This window comes from Epinephelus lanceolatus, chromosome 22 (assembly GCF_041903045.1).
Source record: "Epinephelus lanceolatus isolate andai-2023 chromosome 22, ASM4190304v1, whole genome shotgun sequence".
Taxonomy (NCBI): domain Eukaryota; kingdom Metazoa; phylum Chordata; class Actinopteri; order Perciformes; family Serranidae; genus Epinephelus; species Epinephelus lanceolatus.
The window spans coordinates 22385605-22410322 of record NC_135755.1 but is presented as its reverse complement, the minus strand read 5'-3'; the positions used below and the strand labels follow the sequence as shown (position 1 = coordinate 22410322).

The 24718-nt window shown below is 41.1% G+C and overlaps 1 protein-coding gene across 1 annotated transcript in view; it reads right to left on the bottom strand.

The window, feature by feature from the left end:
- LOC117245771 (glucosidase 2 subunit beta-like) overlaps nt 1–24718 on the bottom strand; it is a 201829-nt gene that overhangs the window by 141807 nt on the left and 35304 nt on the right. The window lies entirely within an intron of this gene.

The following is a 24718-nucleotide window of genomic DNA, read 5'->3' as shown; positions in this document are numbered from 1 at the left end:
TCTTGTGACTAACAGACAAGTTTAGCGAACCTCCAAAAATTGCAACCTCAGTAATTAACCTCCATAATCCAGCTGTTGTGCCGTCATAGATGGACAGTCTGGGAGTTGGGCGGTTTGCTGGTGGACTTACAGAATTGAGGACGAAGTTGTTTTAAGGGTAAAATGACAAACAACTGACTTTTTGGCTAACTTTCAGGGGTTGGCTAGTTAATGACTATCAGAACTGTGCCTGTTTTTATACTTGGTCTTTTTCAGCCTTCTAAATTGACTCAGACTGGTGACTTAGCATTTTCTGCGCATATGTGAACACTCCAAGAGAACTCAGACCGCTCTGAAGCCAACCCTACAAGTTCGGTTCACTTCAAGTCCACATTTAACCTGTGCCCTCCTAACACAAAGCATTCCAGGTTTGGTTTGCTCTTTGCCATTGTATTTAGCCCTCTAGATCACATGCTATTGCACTGGAACACTTGAAAAACAGACCAAACCATGTCTGCCTGTAACACTTGCAAGGATGCAGGGAAAGGAGTAGAGTAAGAGTCCACTGAACATACTGCACGTCTCCAGATGTGGAATGTAGAGTACATCAAACAGATACAGTCTAAAGCACACAGAAACGCTAAGGTTTTCCTCCATTTTTAAGTTCATCTGAAAGTGAGGGGCTTCATAACAGCACTGCAATACCACGTCCAAGTGAGCACAAAACTACGTCATCATATATTATATATAGGCTGTAGTGTGAACAGAAAGAGGGCTGAGCCTCATCAGAGCTGAAGTTGACCAGAAAGAGAACTAAGTCCTTTTTCTGTTGGTCCACTTTTTGGTGCACTTTAAAAGGACTGAGTTCAGTTTGTTTAAAAAGGACTATATGTGAAAACACTCTTACACTACTGGTGTCGTCTTTAATTTTCATCGTACTCGTACAAAGGGAGAATTTCTGCACCCAAGTTTTAAAATGGCCAGGGAAATACTGCTGTTTATTCTGGCATCACGTTGGCTAACATGTTGGCGACATTCTAATGTAAACAAACACACATATAAACAAAAGCAGCAATATTAAGGTCAGCAAAATGATCAAGGTCATGTCCATACATATCGTATTATAAGTCGATAACATATTTATTGTGACAGGCCTAGTATCAGGCCAACTGTTGTTTGTCAGATTCTGCTCAGTTACTTCAAGCATCAGACTCATAGCTGCAGACAGCTTCATAATTCTAAGTGTTTTACACCCATAAAAATAACCATCTTTGCTTGGTTGGCCAACAAGGACGACTGGAGAACTAAAGTGAACCTTTTTCACTCCCACAGAGTCCAGCTGTAATGAGCCTCAACCTTGTCCATGTTCATTTATTGAAATATAGAAACAAAACAAGCTCCGGCTAACAAGGTAACAAAGTGAATAGACCAAAATGCTTCAACTGAGGGTGAAGATAAAAAAAAATGACGTGAAAAGCCTTTTCAAAACTGTCAGATCCTCACTAGAACTGCATCTTTAAGAGATGTTATGTAAATGTGGTCTTGTGGGTAAATTGCACATTAAGCATCTATCACTTTCATGTAGCAGCACATTTAGTCTGTAAACTGTATCTAAACTGCAATTTCTGGGAGATTTGACTCCTGTTATGTGAAAATTCACCAACAGTTCCGACAAATAAGCTCTACAGTTGATTTAGTCAAACTAACACGAGCGCTGATATAACAGTATGCAGAGATATTGCCTTACAGAGAGAGAGAGGGAGAGAGAAAAGAGGAAAGATCAAATAACATTGCTACATACTGTGTTATGTTATTTGATAGACCCAGCTAGTCCCAGAAGCACAGTTCTACAAATACCACTTATATCCACCTGGCAAGAGAATATTGGGTTTCTAGTTATGAAATGCATCACCTTGCAAATACGTGGAAACAGCACAAACAAAAAGATGAGACATCTATTACCATGAACCCACACAAGTGAAAATATTACCACTCCCACACAGTATTAAAGCACATACAGTATGTGTGCATACTGAATGTACACATATGTGAACAGAGAGTCACATATGTAATAAAGCTGCCAGAGACCTCTGTCAGTTTGCCTCATTTAAGCATTTCTGTCACTCAATTTGGGCTTTTATCCTCAGTCGAGTGCAGCGGCAAATACAGCAGAACAGCATGTTGTTCAGATAGAAAAGTACTCGCTAGTGATCCTTGCAGGGGTATTTCAGGCGCTTTGACAGACGAGGACGGAAACATCGACCAAAATAATAGAAGTCAGAGGCAGATTTCCCATGGCAGCAAGAACACTGGTCATCTTAGCTGATACCGAATGGTACATACAATCCCCCGAGCCCAAAGGTCCAATTTAAAGCCCAGATGGTTTTCACTGAAACCTTCCCTGGTAATTTCAGCCGGACCTTTCTGGAACAAGTGAGACTCGAATCTCAAGTTTAATTTGGTGATTAGGGATTGTTCAGGCAAACCTGGAGTGATTGCTTCGCACTGCTCTGTGGAATTAAGGTATTCTTCTAGCCCAGGAGGGAAGCTAAAAGACGTATAACCTTAAAGGAATACTTCACCCGCGTAATGATCATTTGTATGTTAATTACTCACCCTGTGTTGTGTTAGATTTGTGAAGAAAACTTCGAAGAATCCAAAAATGGAGGAAATCATAAGAGTCCATGTTTAACAACAGCAAAATTATATCAAAACTTATACAGTATTATCAAAGTCCCCTTTGCCAAGTTGTCTGGACCCTTTTACTGTTATGATGTTTTTTGGTGGGTGGGGCTTAGCTGGAAGCAAAACAATTCTCCATAGACATTAGCTAGCGCTAGCTAGCAAGTTCTGTTGGCTTGTTTCAACAATGGAGGAAGATGATACAAGTCTCTGTGACGAGGGTGCGTTCGGAAACATCCATTCAGAGTGCTGGAGCGCCATCTGGCACAAACTGGACCATTCATAAATTCAGAGCACTGTCAGAATGTACCGTTCGGTTATCCAGAGCACCGACTCTCAGAGCGGTCTGGGGAGACAGAGCAGGAGAGCGCCAAGCAGAGTAAATCTGTGATTAACTCAACCTTTGTTAACTCATGTATAAATATAACGCTCCGTTTCTTTGACCAACAGGGCTCTCATTTTAGTGTAGAGTGAATTTATGAACACACCATGTCAGGTCACTCAGTCTCCGGGACCACGAGTGTTACCTGAATAAGTAAACACTGATCAATAGGACCAGACCGGCCGACCAGTCGGGATTGCTGAAGGTGGAATGGCCGGCTTTGTGGTTGATGACTACACCAAACTTACAAAGGAGGATGACTCTTGAACAGTTTCCTCTGCTTTGTTTTGCTATAGAAGCTAACGTTAGCTAATGCACTAAAATTTTGCATTATGGAGAAATCCAATATTCCTCTTAATACCTCCCCAATATCTGATTAGGTGATAACCCTTAATACACATAATGTTATTCATCCCTACAACAGTAAATACTTTATCCGTAACTTGACATGAAGTGTGCGCTGCACATGCAGCATTTTTGATGACAGTCTCTATCCAGTCCTTATGTCTTTACATCACATTTAGCCATAGTTGTCCTTGTTTTTGTTGACAGGCATTTTGAGCCATGACTCCTTCTATTCTGGCTCCCAATAACACAACAAGACAAGATTTTAAGACTCCTTTGTAGCCTACAGCCCTGTGGTGGTGAGTTGTGTTGCCTCCAACTAATAAAATGAAGTCCTCCTGACGTCAGCCCTAAAAGTCTTAATGAGACAGCCATTTCTGAAGAGGAATGAAACCTTAACTGAAACGTATCAATGCTCTCTTCAAAGCCAGACTCCATTGACAAAAATAGTGATTTTACCTCACTGAGCATGGGTGCTGCTGGTCACTGGACCACTGCCGCGATTACTTAGTTTGTTTGTGTTATTGGGTGCGGTTACATGATGGCTTGTCATTCGGAATAAAATAAATCTGAATGAAATCATTTGGAATTGAAGTTTTTCCAGGTAGTTTACATGGGAAATATTCATTCCGAATGAGGGTTTACACGGGATATCAGTTTATCGCCTTTTAATCGCCTTTATTCGGGTCTGTGCAAGGTTTGGGGCAGGGAAGGTTTCTGATTGGATAGAGGGCGAGGCGGATGTTACGTGTTTAAATTACCGGAAGAAAACACTGTAGTCCTCGCTCCGGATAACAAGATGCTTGACGCCGCTGCTCTTAGTGCCTTTTCGGCCTTGTTTTGCTTATATTCTTGGAGCAGCAGTACGACAACAACCTTGTTCTGCTAATGCTTCGTCTGCTGAGGAGGAGAAGGGAGGTAGAAGGTCAAAGGAGGGAAATAGAAGACCGTGCTGTGGCGAATGGAAACCGGTGAGTGCAACGAGTCCGACTGCTCTATCTCAGCCTGTTCCTATGCATGCTATATACTGTACGTCATCATGCCAGAAGGGCAAGGAAACAAGCATGCGCAGAAAGACCGAATTGGATGAGTAAAGAAGAATGAGTGTATATAAGTGCGAGAAATTCTTTCATTCGGAATTAGAATTTTCAATCGCATTGGCCATTTTCATTCCAAATTAGGTGTTTAAAAGTTCACTTTTAATAGGAATGAACTTTGATTCCAAATGAAAAGGGAATTAAACTGTCCATGTAAAAGCACTCAGTGTGGCCTTGGCTATTCTAAAGGGTTAGATCGGATTCAGCAAAGCCACACAATAACACAAACAAACCACCAATAGAGGCAGGGGTAGACCAGCAGCACTTGTGCTCAGTGAGGTAAAATTACTGTTTAGTCAATGGAGTCTGGCTTTGAAGAGAGCATAGACAGGTTTCACTTTTAGATCAGTTCCCTGTTGGAAAGGGGTGTCTGTTTGAGAAGTCCTGAACATACAACTGGATAAATGAGACTTGGATTACACTGCATGAGCTGTGTGAGAGTTTGTAAATTGATGTTTTGATATGGTTTTGCTGTTGTTAAAGATGTATACCTATGACTTTAATACACAGAGAATTTTCTCAGTTTTTGGATTCTTCATTCACCAGAGGCCTGCTAGAAAAACAAGCTTGTCTTCACAAATTCAGTGTGACACAGGTTTAGTAATTGAAGTATTCCATTAATCGTGTAAATCATAAGGTAAAATGTCATATATTTGCAGCACACATTTACAAACTGTAAATAAAACAAGTCAGTATGATACAATGATAACTGAGAGGAGAGATGGCAGCCTATTTGCTGACAACTTATTAAAATGTAACTGGTACATTTAAGCTTTTTACAAACTAAATGCACGATTACAGTAATTGTGACTTAAGCATCAGTTGATATAGCCCTGAAGCTGATAAGCCACATAATAATCTTGCAATGTATCAGCCTGATTAGGCCACCTGAGGCAAAGTAATTAGGTAAAGCAAAGTCAAACTTAATACTCTAAAGCTTTTTGGCTAACTTCACTTAGATCTGCAGGGGCATAATCTAAAAGAGGAAACACTGATGCAGTTGAGCTTTCGGCTTATCCGTCATTTCTTTGCTTAGTCAAACTGCTGCTTGTACATGTCTTAGTGTTCAATATGTTAGTGAAAGTGGCAATAAAATTCTGTGGTTTTAGACCCAGAATCAGATGGAACTTGAAAGAGATTTGGCTCGGACCAAAGTAATCTGGACGTGATAGATGGAGCCCTGAAGTCTACACTGTGCCATAAAAAATAAATCTTTCGACTTTAAGGCTCCAGAGGAGTATATTTCATAAATGACAGTGTTCCCTGTGGCATTTATTTACCTGTAATAACTTGTCATCATCAGCTCTAACTTCAATTAAACAGCCCACCTATTGCGTCTTTCCAGCAAAGCTCGATTTCAGCCTTTAATGATGTAAAAGTCAGGTGTTGCTGTTAGATTCTTTAACCATGCTAATGAACAGTGCCTCTTTTCTTTAGATAAAAGCAAGAAGACAGGCAGATGGATCAATATATAGCATCACATCAGTCTATATTTTGCTCAGTATCCGGGCCCAGGGAACATTTCATAAAGGCCATAGGGTCGGCTTATCACGGAGCTAAATGCCAATGTAATTATTAGTGTCTGGAGATAGTGGAAAGGGAAGCACATCCTGCGGCAGTACACATATTTAATTAATAAATGTCACTCTGTAGAGGGAGTGAGGGGAGTGCATGAGAAAAGAGAAGGAAGCAGGGAGGGAGGGAGTAAGAGTGACAACAATACTGATCCTGACTTAAGTGCACAAGCACACAACCACACCCGGCACAAATGCATTAACAAACACAGGAGACTGAGATAATATGAGCAGGAGAACATGAGCGTAATCAGGCCCTTATTTTAACCCTTCTTATATAACAACTACTGTCTCCTATCAATTATGTTCATAATCTGGGGGTATAGTGACATACATACAATGCACAAACTATACCGTCACTTAAGGAAATAATGTGATACTCATTTAGTATAGCCAAAAAGGCAAAATCTTTGACATCCTACCTTATGAAAGGGTATTATTTACAATATTTCATGTTTAAGGTAATGGACAGCCAATGGAACATGAAAATAAAGCACTAATGGCTAATGGTAAGTGTTGCTGTTCTAATTCTAATTCTCACCATTATAGATCAATGTGATCTCATCCCTACTTGTCATATTTTGAAGCTTGGGCACAAGCCGGCAGCCTTTCGCGTTCTATCTAGACATAGGGGGTCGGCAGTTAGGTTTAGGCAACAAAACTACTTGGTTAGGGTTAGAAAAAGATCAAGGTTGCTGTTCGTCACGGCAGTTAACACATGCACCGAACAACTGACATGACAAAATAAGTCAATTTTGACTTTTAGTTTCACATGGACACAAACAGTGGTCTCCTGGGTCGAAGTCCTGTGCTTGTTAGACCCATCCACCTGCCCTAAGCAGAGCTCTTAATACTACGTCCACTACTCTGAATGTCTATTTTAAAGCCCTTGGAGAGGAAACAGGCTGTAGAAACAAAGACACAATAAGTATTTCTCTGTATTTTCTAGAGTTGAGCCGAGTACTTGGATGAAACATGTATCCGGTACAGATAACGTACATTTTACGAGTACCAGTATCATCCAAGTAAAATGTCTCAATATCAGTACTTGTGATGAGGAAAATCCTCATTTGGATAGCTAAGTTCAATCTCATTCTTGCGATCTAAAATGATCTGAAGCTCAGTTCTGAGGCTGCTCTGAAAACAGTTTTCAAAAAATCAATCAACAATATAGGGTTTAAAAAAAAATTCTGGTCAGGTCCCACCCATTTCTAGTTTAAGCCACACCTACTTCAAATTCAAACCCCACCCATTCTGAGTACAGATGCAGATACAGATAACGGTGTGCTCCCTCATCCCTAGTATTTTCAGTATTAAAGAGAAACTTTGCCAATTTTCAACCAACTCTGGGCACTTGCGGCACGCAGTGAAGCCAACCACCGTTCATCTACACACACTGCAGTGACACAGAGCTGGTTGAAAATCGGCAACGTTTCCCTCTAACTATCTACCGAGTTGAATGTTCAGTAAAACACAGAAAACACACATACACAGAGTGGTAAGGGCTCCGCACCAATGCACAGAATTGCTACCTGCGAGAATGTGTGCGCTTTGACTAACAACACAGTGATATCATGGTCGGTTAACAGCAATACAGTTTAGTGACAAATCAACTACAGACCCACTTTTTAACAGACTAAGTAACTGAATGAAACTCAAATCATCCTCCAGCCTGTTACACTGAAAACACCTGACCAGATGTGTTCATTACCAACAACAGTAACACATTGGTTTATACTGAACCTGTGCATCGTTCATTCTCTTGTTTTTAACAGATTGTGTTTTACCTGTGTAATGGACCTGTGAGTGATCAACTCTGCATGATACGTGGGTACAGAGCAGCCAAGGAACTTTGGCGCACACTTGCATGCAGCTGTTGTGTTCACTGTTGCTGGTTGGCATGAACACCAACATGAAGCTGGAGGAGTTCAGGGACCATCTAGTCTGTTATTGTTTCGGTTTAACACTGAATATTGAGGGAACAAAATTTGCTTTCTTTCATTTTTGAAGGCAATTGTTGACGTGTCATTACAAATACTGGAGAGGGGGCAAAGTTCTCTTTTTCATATCTGATCACAGCAACTAAAACATTATTTAACTCTTTCATAGTCATGTTTAGGACACTCACAGCACTTGGATAAGATTAGGAAAACATCATGAAGAAGGTCCACACTGACTTTTAGACACATGTTTACGGGATTAACATTTAAACAAAACCATGATTTTCCCCTGATCTTAACCAAAGTGTCTTGGTACCTAAACCTATACCTAAGCATTTCCTACTGGAGATAAAACATTGCAAGGTAAAACATATTAAGCAGCAGTAGCATTTCCCACCAAAATGTGATTGAAAATACAAATTCATATTTTATCAACATTATTTCTGGCTGATATGATTTAACTGGAGCATAATTCTTGAGAGAAAAAGGAGGAAATTATTATTACGGAATTCCGCTCTTCCCAAGGTGTCGCCACTGATGCATCATTGACAGCTTCATTAATTAGCTCGTTAGACCTGAAATAATGGCAAAAGAATAGCGATGAGCTGTGCACAGAATATTACATAAGTAGTTTGTTATTTAGCTGGATTTTTCCTCACAAAAAAAGCAATTAATTCAGAGTGTCTACGGCAAACGATATCTATATGCATAGCACATTTCAGCCAAGCATCAAACCAATACGTTTTGGTAAACAAGAGCTGATACAGGACTGTGTTTATTTTTTTAGCACAGTGAGCATCTTCCCTAAATGTACACCACACACTGACCTCATGTTTGGAAAAATCTAGCTGACCATTTAATAATCTATATGGTCAGTCTGAAAGGGAAAACAAAGCCCTCTGAATTAGAATGACATCAGTGAACTCTAAGCTCTGCTAATACCTATCTCTTTAAAGTGGCTAGCACTAGCATGGCTGATATTGTATTATACCAGATGTAAGCTTAGTGCACTCAGTTTCTGCTTCACCTTCCTGCTTGTAGGTAAGCCTCAATCATTGGTTATGTTTCAATGCACACTAAAAATCTAATATCACTAAATTAGATATGGTTCATGTAAACAGCATATTGCATATGAACATTCAGTTAGGCCTTTTTCCAATTGTAGCATTTTCTGATTAAGACTTGGGATTTGCAGATATTACTATTCCATTCTCTGGACATACACGCTGTGCATTCACAATATGCGTCTCAGTTGGGGTTTTTACTGCAGTTTGAGACATATGGCCTTTTCTGTTTACGGTTAGCTCTGTACGTCATGGAAGCGTTGTACACAAACCAACAAGCCAACAGTTGACAAGGCTGTTTCAGAGACGCATACCCAAAACAAAAGCCCAAATTTTTGGTCAGCCAACAGATGCCATTTAGAAGGATTTTAACACAGAGTGATGTTTCAATACCTCTGGTACGATATTGATTGGGGTACACCTAGGGGTGGGCGATATATATCATTAACGCTAATATCGTTATTGTTGTTTTAACAATGTGCAAATTTACGTTACCGAGTATGCGAATGACTTCACAAAAACAACTGAAAACACATGTTGAAACCAGGTTGAAACCCCACACATTCACTGAACAAGAGTTACGTATCTTGCGTGTAGCAGCACGCCGCAGTACGCCTAGGTGGTCACATGATCTCTCACTGGCACCTTCCCGGCAGATTAGCCTGCTGCTAAACAAACATTAGCGAGACAACATGGCAACACCGCCCACGGATGCTCCAGCAGCTTCGGAAGACATGGGTCAACTGTAGTGATAGGTCCCATCCTGTCAGGTGGGAACTAAGGTCATGCTGTATTGTGCTGCAGGGGAACAATTAAAGGGTTGCTCAAGTACCTGAAGCCTGCGTGGTTCATGAGTGGTTTGTGGTTATACCAGTAAATAACTGAACATTGTGTCAGAAGTAAAGTCAGACGCGAGCGACAGTACTAGTGACTTAGTCTGCATATAGCGACACGCAAAAGTGTCTCACTTTAGGTCGGGAAAGTTCGCAGTACCGGAAGGCCATCTACGGAGCTACCTAGCCTAGCCACAGTTAGCTGAACGAAGCGGCAACATGGCACAGTTTCAAGTCTCCCCACCGGAAAAGTTCACCTTCAAGGCTGAAGACTGGCCTAAATGGATTAAACGCTTCAACAGATTCCGCATTGCTTCTGGATTGGAGACCCAAGCAGAACAGAATTGCAGGAATGTGATCTTTGAGAGAGCAAAGTTTAATCAGCGGCGTCAAGAAACGGGCGAAACAGCCGACAGTTTCATTACGATGCTGCACTGCCTGGCAGAGCACTGCGGTTACGGGGCTCTACATGATGAGATGATGAGGGACAGGCTTGTGGTGAATCTGGGGGACAAACGCCTATCTGAACAGTTGCAAATGGACCCGGAATTGACGCTATAAAAGGCTGTCACCAGAGTCAAACAGAGCGAGCAGTAGGGGTGTAACGGTACACAAAAATCTCGGTTCGGTACGTACCTCGGTACACAAGTCACGGTTTGGTTTTTTTCGGTACAGTAATGAAAAAAATAGACAACTATTAAATATCTTTTACTTATTGGTAACCTTATTAAAACATACCACCACAGCAGTTAACTCTTTTTACGCAATTTTTGAATGAAACAAATATATATAAAATCCTGCTTTTTCACATTGTTTGAATGAAAATAGAAATATAAAAGTGAAAAATAAAATCCTGCTGTTTTTTTAACACATTTTTTGAATGAAAAATATAAATATACATTTCTGCTTTAACAGTTTTACTCAATTAAAATAAAAAGTATAGTGCAGCTGGTCAGCTTTACAGCCTGCTCAGATTCAGTTTTACTAGGAACTTACTTAGCTTTCCCACTTTGTTAAAGTGCAGTAAACAAAACATGCTTATATCTAAAGTGCAGCTTAAACAATTTTACTCAACTCCAATGGCGTTGGTTATTTCTTTAGCGCGACGGTCAGGGAAACGCTCTTTCTTTTTAAACGACGACGATATCGTAGTTTGCACCAGATTGCTTTTTCTAGTCGTGCCGGTTAGCGTTCAAACTCGGGTGGTGTCGCTTTAGATGTGTTAGCATGTTAGACGTGTTTCCAAGTACATACCCGACCACTGTTCTGCAGTGTCGGCACACTGCTTTTGTCTTGTCAACTTGTTTATTTCCATCTTCGTATTTTACCCTGAAACCAAAGTGTTCCCAAATGGGGACTTAAGGTTTGCGGGTGGGTCTCGGTGGGTCTTCAGGTTCGTCAGGCTCACTTGCCATGTTGTCAACATGTGAGAATGCGCTGCACAAAGTGAAAGCGGGGATTTACGGGACTCGGTCCGTCACTCAATTATGTCCGTCGAGGAACTAGATATTTTAAATGGTTCGGCTCACAAAAACGGAATTAAAATAAAACAAAATAAAATAAAATAATATCCTGCGCCCAATAATTTGGTACAGGGTCGTGCTGAACCGAAAGCCGCGTACCGAACGGTTCGTCACAAATACATGTACCGTTACGGCCCTAGCGAGCAGGTTAAAAAGCAGCAAGACATGTTAAGAACATTTTTCCTTTAAAACATTGGGTCCATTAATATCATCCATGAGAAACAATTAATGAGCTATAACTCAGGCTGTTAAAAACACATATTTAAAAGAATATCGTCTAATTATCGTTATCGTAAAAATCCCCCAAAATATCGTGATATTATTTTTTTGTCCATATCACACACCCCTAGGTACACCTGTACATATGGTCTTGGTTTGTTTTTGTTCAAATGTCCAAAAAAATCTGCTAACAAAAATATCTTCTCATACCATTTTGGCCTTTCCACTCAGCAAACAATTCATGTATCTGAACACCAGTGACATCAAACTGTTGGCCAGAGTTTACTGAAATAAATGCAAAGACAAGAGAGGTGCGCACTCATGCCACTGCTGTTCAGTAACAGAAGTCTGAGTCCTGTCTTACTTTGGCGAAGGTCAAAGGGGTCAGATGTCCTGTCTCTTTGCTTTTCCTGCTGTCAAGGAGTATGCACACAACAGGCAGCTTGTCACACAGGACGCAAGTTTCCACGATGCCCCCATGCTTCTCTCTCGCTCCTTGCCCCCCTCAATCACAACCCCCTATCTTGGAGTGCTACTTGAGTCATGACTACACCTGGGACCCTCTCGCCTCGGTGCCATTTCTGTCATTGGATCAGCTGCTGACTCCAGCCCTATATCCCTCGTCTTTTGTTCTCTGCCCACGTATTAACTCTAAACTGCCTGGAGAACAGAAAAGCAGTTGAGGCAGCTTTGAAAAAAGAAAGTAGATCAAGGTCCTGGAAAGCTGCAAAAAAAAGATGTGTCTAAATGTTTCTTATGTAACAATTTCTATCCCTCTTACACATGTCTTCTGAAGGCGACACTCCTCAGCACACAGAAGTGGGTATCCTTATTTGGAAACAATAGCAGGCGTGCTTCTGAGGCAACTGTTAAGCTATTGCAAAGCAGATGCTTTTTTCTCTCGCCAATCAATTTAACACCTACACCTCCCCTCTCCTCCTTCATGCTGGCTTTGGCTCATCAGTTTTAAATGGCACAAGGCTTTCTTGCATTGTTCTTTTGACTTACTCAGAGGACAAGAAATGTCTCTGCTGAAGTAACAGCCCTATCCAGCCTTAATCACCAATAGGTTGGGTCAACACAGACAAAAAGAATAAAGCATGGCAAGAAAACAGTACAAAAAAACCACATTGTTGCAGTATGTGAAGACTCACTGGATTCTTATACTTCTGTAGAGGCAATTATATTTCAGAGAGTCTGTAAAAACAGGATGAAGATTTGGAAACAATTTTTTTCCCCCCTCTCTGAATCTTGCGCTAGACAGAATTGCAAGGGAAAAAGCCATCTGTGTCTGACTCTTATCCCTGGCTTCTCCAGAGCCTGGATGAGCCTGAGCCAGCAAATGTCAGTCGGATAAAGACCAAGCCTGACAGACAGACACAGGAGTTTTGTCATTCCGTGTGTCATCCCTTTGCTAGCAAGCCCAATCTTTGCGGGTCTCAAAAGCCCAGAGATGATGGGGGAAGGAAACATTCTCAGGGTGAACGTCAGGTTGTGTAACTCCTCCAAGTGCCACAATAGCTGCAACGTTGAGGACGTGCACTATTCTGGTGCCCCTGCGGCCTTTGAGAGTTTTCATTATTGTCTTATGTGCCGCGCAGCGGGGTCACCATGGAAACACAAAACACATCAACCGTTTCACCACAAAGGATATAAAGGTTCCTCAACAAGATGTTCTTTCAGGAGCCAGTGGTCTGTCTGGGGTCAGTGGATATGAGATGTGACTTGATATTTAGAAATAAAATACAGAGCTCTGCAATTCATCTGCAAATAAATGCAGTTCAGCAGGATGTCTGATGTTTAAGACTGAGAAATCTAACAATAAACAGGTAACTGTGGGGTCGGGCAATCATCTATATTGTATACTGACTTCTTAAAAGAGAAGAATATTATTGTGATTATTGATCACGTCATGTTAACATTTAAAAAAAAACAATCAAATAGTTTAGGTAGTAGTTTTGTTTGATGTGTTGCATTTTGATTATTCATGTGTATTCATTTGCAATATCACCATCTGAAATCTATCCTATTAAAGGAAATTGCAGTACTTCTCAACCTCTGTCTCATTTTCAATATTGTAGCAAGTGGCAACCTCTAGAGAAGCCAAGGCCTTTATGCCAAAAACTGCAGTTCTTTAAATGGCCACTTGAGGCTGGCTCCAAAAGCCAGTCAATCATCATTAGCCCTTTTAAACAGGAATTAAGCAAATTTGCAGGAAAGCCCAATCAGTCTTTTTTCAGCATTGGTAATATGCAAAATGCCGCCTACCTATTTTTGTTTATACAGAATGCGCCTTTTTCGGGGCAATGGGGGGCGTGAGCAAGTAACAAAACGTGTAGCTTAGCGTGTGACGTAAACAGTGATGTGGGGGGGAAGCCGCGGCTAGTCAGTCCTTCGGCAATTCTCTCATAAGTCGGCCCGTTCTTCACCGTCCCTGTCATGTGGCGGTTAATGGCCTCTTCGTTTGCGAGGACAAGGTGGGCAGGCAATTCCTTGTCTCCCCAGTTCCTCATCTTTACTGTGTCTGTCAGGTTTGCGTTTCCCTCTTGCTACTAGCTGCTTGCTAATTCCTGATATCAGCTGTTTCCTGTTTATCACCTGCCAGTGGCTCGCACGTGTGTCGTCATCAACAGCTCCTCCCACGAGTCATCAACAGCACCTCCCTTTGCGGAAGGCCGCCTCTGTCTTTTTAAACTAAAATGGTTCCGCCAATATGACTACCCTACGAAGCGGAAAATTGGGCGCCCCGGATCAACTCGCCAATCCGGCGAATTCAGCTTGCTGGCAAAACGGCCCCACATTCGCAGAAAATCTGGCAGTGTAAAACCCCCATGTTAAGGTACACAACTTTACAGCAGAAATAAACATGTTTACAGCCTGGTACAAAAAATGGTTTTGGTCTCTATAGCTAACTTCAATATGGGGAGTGTCTGCTTTGAGTGTCACCACACTCTACCAGTCAGATCCACACCTCGCTCACCCCCAGCTCCACCCTCTCGGCCAAATATGGTCACTTCTGTCTCAAATAATCCAAAATGGCGACTATCAATGCCAAACAAGAGTCCACAAAATAATGGGTAACCTCACGGTGGCTACGTCTGTTATTTTTATACAGACTATGAGCCATTGTAGCGATGTGTCATTGATACCTATGCAGTTAGCAACGGTAGCTAATCCAGGAACCTGCTATCTGTGTTTACCTTTGTTAGGACTCTGAAACAAGCTCATTTGGCTTATGCTGCTTGCCCTGATATACTTTGCTCCTAATCTGTACAACAAAGGTAATGAGTGTAAAGTGAATATGACCCATAGCCAGAATGGCCACAATTATGAGACTAAGACAATGGTTGAAAAAATACCAAATATTCCTTTTTGAGTTGTAATTCTTAAAATTATCATGAAATGAACCTCCTTTTCTGATACTATTCATGGTTGACATTAATCAGTAATAGCTATTCAATGTATTCACACTTGCTAATTACCAATTTATGTATTATTTATTTATTGTTAATGGCGGAGTTGGGCATTCCTGCATTGAATTGAAATGGTCTTTACACACATGACGGATTCACAGGAACATTGCAGCATTTCACCCATCATTACACTACTTAATTTGATATCAGCCCTACTGTTTACTGTTCACTGTCCTACAGCCGTATCAGAGCTGTATGAAGTTAATGCTAATGCACGCCCAACATTTTCTATTGCTGCTGCTTTGCATGAACAGTGCTCGACTGGTGAAACATTGGGTGGCTTTTAGTGTTTAGCAGTCATACTTGAGAAAAAAAAAAAAGTCATATCTGTGACCACAGTTAGCGACGACTAGCAAGTTTGGTCGATTTCCACTTTGAACGGTCTAGTCCCATGCATGACTTTACATCTGTTTGATTTTGTGCAAACCAGCTGAACCATGCATGTATTAAGAGACCTTGATACAGCATTAGCAGTGGGGCTCCATTCACTCCTACAAAAGTTGCTAAGTGGCGCATGAAGCCAAAGCTGCTCTATGTTTGGGGTATGAAATTACTCAGATCATCACTGCTGCCGAGCACTGCAGAGCATCACAGAGTGCGGCCAAGTGGCTGATTTCTGGTTTAGCGCTCTGCTAACGATAAAAGTATTTAATCTTGCGTCTCTTGTAGACTTCCCAAATGTTATCTAGCCAAATGGATTAAATCTTAATAGTGGAATGAGTAATTTGGCAGGGGTTGTGATGCTCAAAAAAAAGTATCCACGGATTTATAGACGTCTCTTGCCCAATGTAAGTCTATGGAAAAAAGCATTTTTGGGCCCAATGGCATCATGTGACAGACCCCAGAGATTGCAGTACTGCTGCCACTACGAAAATTGGCTTCAAAGCCCGGTGCACTTCCTGTGGGCCTGATCTGAATGGGTATTTGTCATTATCACATGTTCTGCCAAATCAAAAAGCAGCCTACATCAGCAACCTGTGCTGACAGTATTTTACTTCTTATGCATTATTAATAAGCAATATGACAACATGTTAACATCATGTTATGTCTGTTTAACAGTCTAACAGAGTCACTAGCGTCCAACAGGCTGTGCACAATTAAATGCTGAGCAGCAACATGGAGATCAAATGCACACATTTTTATGTTTACTAGAAAGTTCACGTGTTTTTGGGGATGACAGGACGAGACATGGCGGAGTCAGTCTCACAGAAAACTAAAAGTTCACCAATATGGCAACATTTTGGATTTGAAGCTGCAACAAAGTGAACTGGAGTCGCTACACTGTCATTCATGAGCTCTCTCAGTCTCATTAAGTTTCACTAAGTTTCACTTGGTGACTAGTGTGACACCTAGTGGTAAAATTCAGTATAACGTTCCGGTGTTTGGTTCACGTCAAACCAGTTTGAAAATTTTTTGTTGGCCCAAGTTTATCATTCAGCAAAAATACAACTACAAAACAAAACCTTTTTGGCAAAAGGTTGCACACTTTCAACACCTCAGCATGGTAACCAGCTATTGTTAGTCATACAGAACTCTGCTGTGAGTAGAGAACTAGTTGTGCTGTGCAGAGCATGAAATCAAATTAAAGTTTCAGTTATTTTGACCAACTTCCTTTCTAAAACAACACACGTTTGTTGGGTTGACTTGTACAGTTGCTCCTTTGCTTCTAACAAAGAAGCTGCTCGATATGTACTATCAAAGCCAACTTGTGGTTGCCACAGGGAACCACAAGTGTCACCAGATTACTACTATAGCAACTACCAACTAACTGTATTATACAACTCTATCAGCCACTCCAACTTTACTGTAAAAAGAAATGCATATACATAAAATAAGCCGATTATCCACTTTCTGTTATTAGCATAACTTACAAATAATCCCTCTAAAACGTTCCCGAAATGTTAGGGGGATATTTAGAGCCTGCTCCCGCTGCTTAAACATCCTTTCTGTTCTTGTGATACAGTGCAAGATCACTGATCAATGCATTCACCTGGGAAGCTGTAGCATAGATTGTCCCAGAGGAAGCTGAAGTCTATTCTCTCTGGACGTTGCTCATTGCACAGTGTGTACCCTGTTCTTGGGAGCTGCAGTTACACGGGTGCAACATCAATAGTATTTGTCAAGTGGTTAAAGCTGATAAGAATACAAATGATTGCCTTGAGCTTGCTTTAAGGCTGGTTTGTCAGTACAGCTTGTAAGACAGAATTTTCAGCGATGGAGTCAAAGCGTTACAAACACAGCTGTGCGATTCAACTTTCTTAAGTCTGACAGTGTTGTATTTTTTCACTTTTTTCCTATTATTTTTCATACTTTGAGGGGAGGTTTATAAAAACAATGAAATTTTGTCAAGACACAAACTGTAAATAGAAAGTAAGTAAAGAAAGAAGTGGCAGATAAACAGATAGGGAACAGATCGACTGACAGATACAGATAGCAAAGACACCTCTTGATATAAGACCTCTTTCAGGACTTGTTGGAGCAGCATAAAACGATGCCTCTTCACTTTGCTCCTTCCCTCTCTTGCCTTTGACCTCCCACTGGTTCCATTACCTGTGCCACCCGCGCGACCTCGAGCGCATCCAATCACGGCGGTTACATAACAAAAGACGAGTGCGGAGGAGATTAGAGGTGCAGAGGAAAAGGGCAAAGCAAGAGATTGAGGAGTGTCAGGTGTGCAGCCTGAAACAAATAAAAAAAAAAAAAAAAAAAAAGAAGAAGTCTTTCACAGTTACCACCCAAATCACTCGTCGCACCCCTCCTCCGCCTCCCCTCGCTGTCCTCCTATCTCAAAAGAACATGACACGTTACAGCATTTTTTTAGCAGGTCAGTTTTCTCTACCTCAGCTCTACAAACCGCCTATCACTCCACCTCTGGTTTCAGCCTGTCATTTCACATTATATAGCTTGAAAGCACTCCAGCTGGGGAGAAAAAACATGACGCATGTGATGGGAGGTGATGAATGGTACTGGGGGGGGGCACAGACAACCCCCTTTTTTCCCCCTCAGCCCAGCCGGCCTCATATACCCCAGCAGGCTTTTAACACAAGACTATAATCTTGTTGGAATACAGAAACGGATATGCAAAACCCGAATATGGCTGCCAGTGTTTACTACCATGATTCTGCTTGCCTGCGCATACCTAATTCTACCATCTACGTTTCTGAGATCATACAGTGTAAGCTGTGCATGGTTTACCTTTACTACTGTGTAATCCACAAGCAAATGCAGCGTGGTATGGCAAGCCTGTGCACACACTGTAAAGCAACATCATGGCCTACATCCATACAGTCACTTCAGTGAGACTGGAATCTTAAGTACAGCTTAGGTCTGCAGATATCAAACTTCTAGGTTACTCTCAGTGACGTAACAGCGCACATTGCTCCAAATAAAGGCATTTCAGAAAGTTGAATACAGACAGTAAAAAAAAAACCCTGCTCTTGCAGTCCTATCCAGACCCAAAACTCTCCCCAGAACACACACATTAAATCCTAGAATCACTGCAAGCTTACGAAACCTCCCCACAAATGCATGAGAAAGGAAATTCTTGGAGGCAGATGAGAATTGTTCATTTCGGAACAGGAGGGATCTCTCTCTTTTTTCGAGAGAGCGAGGCAGGAAAACAGCACCAGAGGCCCAGCCCATGACGAAACAAAGAGATTAAATGACCTGTGAATGTGACTTTCCATTTTTCCATTAGCTCGCACTCAGCTTAGAGGCCTGCTGCCCCCTTCTGGAGGCTGGCGAGACATCATGGAGCAAGACAGTGCCTGCCTTTCTGTCTGTGTGATTTGAATTATAATCCTCTGGGTTGATTAAATGTGCAACAATTACAGTCAGGGTTACATCTGGACTCTGGATGTAATGGGCAGTTTGTGTGAAGCACTGTATGAGAAGTCAAAAGCCATTTCACTGTATACTGCACAACATTTTAAAAGCCTCCACGCTGATTCGATATGCATCACTTAATCTCTCGTCACTAATATCTCGCACATTCAGTCAAGATCTTAATTCTTGCCTCTGAGATAAAAACACAGCTCAAATCTGCCGTCTTGATGTACAATACAAAAACAGAATGCTAATATGCCGGGCCCCCCTCTGAAGTGAGATTTCAGTGTTGGCTAAAGCCAAATGTCAACCAGCCCAAACAGATGGTGTGAAGAGCCGGGCCGAGTGGCTGACCTTGGTTGGTAGTGACTCGAGGTGGGAGGGCAGCGCAAGGTGCCCGGTGTTTGTTTTCTATGTAGCTGTGTATGTTGTGAACATCAAGAGAGCTCAGCGTTGTTGCCGAGATAGAAAGGTGAAGTCACATCAGGCCGGCTTGCTTTGCAGGTGTGCTTTCTGGCTCTGCGGGATGCTGTCAATCTGTCACTGAAAAATGTCAGAGTTGGATAAATGGTATAGGGAAGGTTTTTGCTGTTGATACCTGTAATCATGTTATGGGAAGTATTTTGACATAACTTTTCTTCTGGATTGTTTTTTACCACCAATTCATTCGTCTCTTTTTTTATATTTATTTCCATGAATATATAAAGTGAGCATCACGATTTCCAGAGCTCAAGGTGACATCTTCATATTGCTCTTTTTTATGAAGCCAACAGCCCAGACCTCAAATGTGTTCAATTTGTAGCCATGAGCCTCTTTTATACAGCCTGTTCAAGGCGGGAATGCTGCGCTGTTATTCTGCCGTTCTGTATAAAAGGTAGAAACACAGAAAGGGGAAGCATCACCATTGGCAACTCAAGCCAGCAGGTTGGGACGGGTATGAAGTTTTGACATTGGGTTATGTGTGTGACCGACTAGTGATTTAAACTTCAGAAAAAATATTTTGAAAAAAAAAAAAAAACAATATTCAATACCATTTTTGATACCAACGAGAAAAAATAACATTAAGGGTGTAAAAATTAAAAAATAAAAAGTTTTAATAAAAGATAAATGTAAAAACACTATAAAAGGATGATGATGATTTTTCCATTCTTGGCTAGCAGCAGAGATGAGCAGAATGTCTGTTGTGCATTAACAATAATTAAAATTGAATAATTAAAACAATATTCTTCTTGATGTAGTGCACATGTTCAAATCCCCCTGAGATTCAAACACTCCAAAGGTAATAAAATGCAAGTAAAAAACAAATACCTGTGTTATCTTATATTGTATTTTTTTCATACAATGTAAAAATAATAAACATAGCTACCCTGATGGCACCCACTGGTATGAGGACTCCCATTTTTAAGCCTTGAGTTTGGCATTTTGGCTGTCGCCATCTTGGTTTTTTGGAGCCAAAAGTGATGTTTGTTTGGACGAGAGGTTGGAGGAGCGAGGGGTGGATCTGAGTGAGAAGCCAAGCTGCACTGCCCTTAATTATGCATAATTCTAAGCCTTAGTAAAATGTAAACAGGTGAGCTATTATTGAGAATCGCAGTTTTTGGCACTTCTGTTGGCTTCGTCTTTCAGCCCTGATGGTTTCTGCTTGTTTTTTTTCCTAATGTATCTTATATATTTTCAAGTAATAAATGAGTAAGAAAAAAATGTGGGAACTGCAGCGGTGTGCGTGTATCGGAGGGAAGGGAAGAGAACGCGATAAAGTACAGCTGGTATTGATAATATTGATATTGTGGAAAATGTGTATTGAAACTGTTTCAAATATTCTGAATTCATATGTATTGATAAATTGATATATTTGACAAAATTACAACCCAACACTGGGAGATTTAAAAAGCAGCTAGCAGCAGTTGGCGACTAACTTAATAAACAAGAAGAGCAACCAAAAATGTCTGCAAATTAGGGAGACATTGAGGTCCTGAGGCTTCTTACCTTTTTGAGCAATGACGAGATCAACTGAACCAAATTATTCTTTTTGCCATGTTATACTATTGTTATTGTTTTGAACGTGCTGCCTGACACATGTAATAAGTCAAATTAGACGCCAATGCTCTAGTATAACGTGTCACGCTCATCACACCACCATGCTATATAAGGTCCCGTAAGCATGCTGCAATTTTCTGTGCCCTCTCACCCATTGTTGTCAATGTAGACATGCTGAAGTCACCGTCAAAGTGAGAGCAACACCACTGCAGCACACATGCGTTCCCAATTGCCTATTTTTCAGGGCACAACAGCTGCGCCCTGAGATAAAAAAAGTTCAGTTTTTGGAAAGCAGCAGGGAGTACATAATGTCATGTGATATGGTTAAACCAATCACAGCTGGCAGACATCTTTCCTTTCTTCTGTAAATATCAGTCCACAGTAAATACGGAGAAGAAGCCATGTTAGTTCGGGGCTTTACATCTGTCCCACAGACTAGATTTTAGGCCTAATACACACTTAATAAACAACGACTGGAAGAGGACCAGCTCTGAAACTGGGATTTCTGGTAAGGAGGCCATTATACGATGCTGGTTATGGTCATTTAGCAACGTAGGGCATTTGTAGTAACCAGTGCCTAACCTTGCGTTTTCCAAAGCTGTAGATGATGCAGCATGAGTCCAAGCTTTAAAATCAAACACTGGGATGGAATTCTGCCGGTGTAATTTGGTTCAAATGCTAGCAACACCAGCATAATGCAGGGTCTTAGTTGGGGTAGTACTGCAGGATCTCTGGGTAAAAAGCGGGATATAAAAGCTAAAAAACAGGGAAGTCTAAAAAGTTTTGCATTTCTGCTTGTCGTTCTAAATTCTAGACAATTCACGATGACAACTAATGGTTTCAGCACCAATTATAGTATTTTACTTGCACTTGTAATCACAATTTTTTGAGAATTATGTTTGTTTAAAATACTCAGTAGTATTGAGAATTAATTCTTTATCAATTTCAAGCTCCTTGAAGTGCTCCAAAAGAAAAATGGACATCTGCACAGTGTACATGTACAACGTCATGACAACTGGGCCAACTCCATGAGCTGGTGAAGACCTTGTGATCTGGTCAAAAGCTCAAAATCCGCAACTAAATCAACATTAAGCAACACTGTTTAAACTTAAACTCTAAAATGCACACTTGATTAACATCATCCTAGTTTACAGCATAGTATAGGATTACAGTGTGTAGACCTTTAGCTAGTCTGAATGAGAGTAAAATACAAGTTTCCTTTTCTATTAAGCACTGAAAAAGGAGTATCTAGTGTTACGGTGCTATACCATACAGGATTTCCTAAAGCTGGTTATAGATGCCCAAGAGTTCATTATAATGAGATCTTTAAGGTTCTGTTTTTCCTTTGTCCATGCACCACTACCTCCCAACTACACTGTCTTTATTTCTGCCTTGTTACCAACTGATGGCAGCTCGTCTACTGTATATAGGAACCCCTGGGGTATAGCCAATATTATTAAACTGTGAAACAAGCAAGATTTCCATACCCACTAGCAAGCTGTTATGGGGAATTCCCAACCACTCATGCACCTACAGCAATGTTTCTCATCTTCTCTCTTATTTTTCTTTTTAAAAAGTCAAATTCCTCCATCTTTGCTCGCTTCCCATCACCACCAAAAGGTGCTCGAACACCAAAGACTGATTTATTTTGTCCTCCTGTTCAAAAGACAAAGAAAAACATATTCTATACTTGGTCTCTCTGCGTTTCTGGTAGACTGCGTAAGGGGCTTTGAAGGGAGGTGGATGGGTAGTAGATGGATAAGTGAATTTCACCTCTGCACAAATGCCTATTTCTTGAGAGAAGGCAATTTCCTCCGGCTCTGTTCACCAGCACATCGCTACGGTCCAAGCTTGGTCACACATCAGTGCTCCTGAGAATGTATTGTCCTATGGTTAATACCCACAGAGAGGACAGTCCTCTCTTTGCAAGATTTTGCTAAGACATTTAGTGGAAATGTTTCGTATTTAAATGGCATCCGCTCAGGTCTTTATGCTGCTGTGTTTCACGTGTTTAAAGGAGACAGCTCGACATGTACGGGGCTCATTTTTTTTTGACAAGACATTCTTCTTGGATAGCTACGATTACCTTCTAAAAGCAAGTGAACTTGAATCTACATTAACAGAGGTTCCTGCGGGAATGGAGGGGCTATAACATAATGATAGAATACTGAGGCAGCGCCACGTCAGAATATCCCTTTTCCCTCCCGAGTGGAGTGCTTCCTTTGATCATCAAATTGTTCTCCTGAAAATCCTCTCTGTTCTTGAATTATCTGGGCCGCTGAAGTGGAAACTAAATTTTCTGTGGAGGCCAAAGCTTCTTAAGAGAAAGGAAAAAGAATGGGGGAACTAATAAAAAGGTGTGAAAATGACATAAATTGAATAAGCGTGCCAAAAACAATATATGGCCCTATCCCTGAGTGTGACGGTAGAAAAGTAATCAAGGTCTTCAGACATTACAACTGAGCACCGATGAGGAAATAACTCCCCCTTTCCTTCCTGTCCACATATAAAAGAAAACAGCATGCAGTGTTATTGCATTCTCCCAACAACTGTGGTATTTATTCATCAATCTGAAAGGATTTACACATATTCAGGGTGTGCTCTGGCTGTACAGCAGCGTAATTGCAATGTTAAAGTCACCAGAAAATGTATTTCTACGATAGAAATGCCAAGGAGGCGATAGAAAGGAATTAATAGATTGTTACAGAGCAAAATCACTTCTCTAAATCCTTCCCAGTACACAGAATTAACTTCTCGTACGGTACAACTGTTTCTGCCCTTGGACCTTGATTAAGGTGCTAACACAGGACCGCTTGTCACTTCTAATGTAAATTGCCTGTTAACTACTGTCAATGGCGCCCTGTTTAATTTGCCCGGCTTGATCGCTGTTTGTTGTGGTTGCAGTTAAGCACACATTTTCATATTCATGCATATTCATACTGATTCATCCTCTTCAGATGCAGTTCAATTCATTAGGAATGCCTCCCCATTAGCCAGCAGAAATAACAAACGAGCACTGATTTTTCCCATCCGGCAGTCTTTCATGTTGGTTACAGTGATGGTGCTGCTTAGCTTTCCTTTTTTACCCTGTTACATACTACCACCACAACATCCTGACAATTCCTCTGGTTAGACATTTTAAAGCAGCTAAAATTAGCAAGCCAATGCAAGATGCGCACTGTCACCCCGTACAGAGCGGAGGACATTTCTACTTTCAACCAGAAATGCTGCAAACTTAATTTGTGAGAAATTTGAACATCTCTGTAAACACATTTTCAGCAATGTGACAACCTACTCACAAGCTGAACTTTTCCTGCCCTGCAGTAGGAGAACCCAGCAGACGTTTTCTTTTTTTTTTTTCTTTTTTTTGCAGGAGTGTATGATTGTGCATACCAATTGCCATTTATAGTAGTAAAGGGAACAGGGAGAAGAAGAGGGAAAAAATTGAGCTCTAGCCATTTTGTTTACAGCCAGAGATTTTGATATCTGCTGCCTGGTAAGAGGGAGGCTCAACAAGTTTAAAGTGAAACCGACAGCCGCATTCTCGCACATTGCAGCTTGAGGGAAAATCACTGTTGGGAAACTGTGCTCGTCCTGTTCAGAATTCAAATGAATTTGGAAGGGACCCTGTTGTACGAGTGGAGGAAAACAGCGAACCCCGGCAGACAGACAGTCAACCCAAGCAAGATACAAAAAGCACAGAGAAGCCAAGGTGGATGAAGATGTATATCAGCTTCTTGTTGGC